General features: G+C 40.5%; 1 pseudogene; it reads right to left on the bottom strand.

The window, feature by feature from the left end:
- Window positions 1–2,850, bottom strand: part of LOC123158423 (receptor protein kinase-like protein At4g34220) — a 4,750-nt pseudogene extending 1,900 nt beyond the window's left edge.
- Window positions 2,851–3,173: the final 323 nt, after the last annotated feature.

The raw sequence follows: 3,173 nt of genomic DNA on the forward strand, positions 1-3,173 counted from the left end.
TTCCCCCGAATTGGTGAGTATTCCTTCTCCCCTAACTACGTGGCAGTCAAAGCACGCGTGGCAAGCGTTGACGCGGCTAGATTAGCGTATACATACACAAAATCGTATATATGAACCGAAGCGAACCCCTAGAGCAAATATATGGATGATATTTAGGATGTTTTAAAGTACAGTGACTAAAGTGTCAGTCGGCTTAAGTTTTGGGACCTATAGTGATTTTTTCTCTTTCGAGAACATTCGTTGGCAGGCAACGATGGATGGATGCAAGCCACGACAACGTGAAGGATTTATATGAGATTCAGTGGTAGATGAGTAGATCCTTGATCGATCGACCGGCATGGATGGCTTCGCTTGGGTGTTTCGGTTCCGGCGACGGTCGCCGACAGCAGAATTTTGTGGAGATCCCGCGCGTTCCCGGCCCGACAGTAGAAAGTATAGGATTTATCCTTATCTTGCCTTGTACTCCAAGCAAATCATGTAGTACTTACTATATATACGTCCATAGTGCTCAGCAATAGAACGGAAAGTGTCTATCTGAGCACGAGCTCATATGCACAGGTTATCTTAGCCAAGCGTTCCCTCCAAGATTCGTACTGCATCTAGTACTCCAGTAAGTATATTGCGTTGTATATATTCCTGCAGTCATTTCATATGGCCCACATTGTTCAGACTCTTATTGCAACGTTTGCGGTTATGCCACGTCCAGCATAGGTGTTCTCAAACGTTGTGGCCCGTCTTCAGACACAGATCCAGCTCGGTTGCTCGCACTGTGCATTTCCTTGCTGTTGCCACAACGTTTGCTCGCCACAGTTCTTGTCCTTGCGCTGCTGCTGTTACTGTTCGTGCGGTAGAGCACTTACATAACGTGCGTGTGGAGTACGTTTAGCGTCCGGTTTACGACTTTATCTATGTCAATCTGCCCAAGCAATAGCGCCCTGTTTAGCTACCCACTAATATTTCAAGTTATGCCTTGTGCGCCGTTGGTTTTATGTTGGAGTTCCTAGAGATTAGATGGTTCTGTGTCCGATCGTCCATGTGTTGATCTTGTTTTATTCAGTAATAAAATATACTTCGCTCAACCACAAAAAAAAAAAAAACGCTCCACCATGTCAGTATTATTTGCATGCTACGTAATTTGGTCAGTCAGATGCTTGGTGACCCATTGATCAAATGATGCCTAGTGCTTCAGTGTCGCACTACGCATTCAATACACCTTCGGCTTGCCGTGCTTCACCAACTCCAACGTGGATTACCAAAATGCCCGCAAATATTTTGACTCATCCGCTAAAAACCTTCCATGTTACTCCGCTTTAAAAATGTTTGTATGTGACGAGAGCAAGTTACAAAAAATGTGCATGAATTCAGAAAATATTCATGAATTTCAACGAATGTTTGTGAGTTTAAAAATGTTTCGGATTCAAAAAAAAGTTCATGGAATCAAAAAAATGTTCATTAATTTTAAAATGTTTGCAAATTCAAAAAGTGTTCGTGAATTTCACGAAAATGTTTGCGGATTTACAAAAATGTTCGTGGATTCACAAAATATCCAAGTTTCCCAAAATGTTCGTGCATTTAGAAAACATTGGTGGATTCACAAAATATTCATGAAAAATGTTCGTGCATTTAGAAAATGTTTGTGGATTGAAAAAAAAGGTTTGTGGATTCAAAATATATCCATGAAACCAAAAATATTCATGCATTTCGAAAATGTTAGTGGATTAAAAAAATGTTCGTAGATTCACAAAATATTCATGAATCCAGAAATGTCCGTGCATTTAGAAAATGTTTGTCGATTCAAAAAATATTTGTGGATTCACGAAATATTCATGAATCTAAAATAGCTCGTGCATTTAGAAAATGTTAGTAGATTAAAAAAATGCTTGTGGAATCACAAACTATTCATGAATCCAAAAATGTTCGTGCATTTAGAAAATGTTCGTGGATTCACAAAATATTCACGAATCCAAAATTTTACATCCATTTAGAAAATGTTTGTGGATTCAATAAAATATTCATGAAAAAATATTCATGAATCCAAAAATGTTCGTGCAATTAGAAAATGTTTGTGGATTCAATAAAATATTCATGAAAAAATATTCATGAATCCAAAAATGTTCGTGCAATTAGAAAATGTTTGTGAATTCAATAGAATGTTAATGGATTCACAAAATATTCATGAATCCAAAACTGTCCGTACATTTAGGAAATGCTTGTGGCTTAAAAAAAGATGCATGTGTTGAAAATATCCGCAAATTCAAAAATTATTCTAGTATTTTAGGTGTCTGAGACAAGATTCTAAAACTTTCCTATAACCAATGAAAACACCCGCAGCAAAACCGAATTGGGCAGAACCAAAAAAAGAATGAGAGGACAAGGCGATCACCTTCTTACTGTGCCACGGTTGAGCAAGGCGTCAAGGAATCGGATGACGACTCAGCTTTAATCCACAAACGTTCATAACCTCACCCAACGGAACGTGGTCGTTACGCTGGCCCACAACTCACCACAATGACCTACATACACCATGTATTCCACTCATTACTGCTGCTCTGTATTGAGGCATAAAATAATATGGCACAGATCCCACCACTACAACGAACTGTCCAGATATAGAGTGCATTTGTGCTCGTGCACACAAACTCCACGTCCCAATACAACATCGATTCCATCAATCCCTTTCTATTCCCTTCTAACACAGGCGACACCGGCCACCCCCGATCGACGTCTTTGTACCTCGAACCTCCAAGAAGAGAAGCCGCAACTCACATTGATGCGCTCATGCTCGCACGCGCCAAGAACGTTGTGGTGGTGTTTGTGGGGCTCCCGATGCGGATGGCGGCATGCGTCCATCGCGCGGCGGGTGGTGGGGCGGATGCATAATCGAGCTGCTGAATGCGTGTGTCGGGGGGCGACAGTGTGATCTAGGCCGATGCACGTGCAGCCACTGGATCGGTAAGGTGCGGGGGTTTCTTATGTCTTGCATTTTTTACCCTACCAGGTCGTATAAAATCAACTGGAGTGGTTTCAGAAAACTTCTATATATGGACTGGCTCAGACCAGTTTTATAAGTTTCCTTGCAATTTCTTCTTCTTCTTTGTTTCTACGTGCTTTCATTGATTTTTTGTTTTACCTTTTCTTTGTTTTTTTTCTCTATTTTAGTTTTCTTCATTCTT

Source organism: Triticum aestivum, chromosome 7B (assembly GCF_018294505.1).
Source record: "Triticum aestivum cultivar Chinese Spring chromosome 7B, IWGSC CS RefSeq v2.1, whole genome shotgun sequence".
In the NCBI taxonomy this organism is placed as follows: Eukaryota; Viridiplantae; Streptophyta; class Magnoliopsida; order Poales; family Poaceae; genus Triticum; species Triticum aestivum.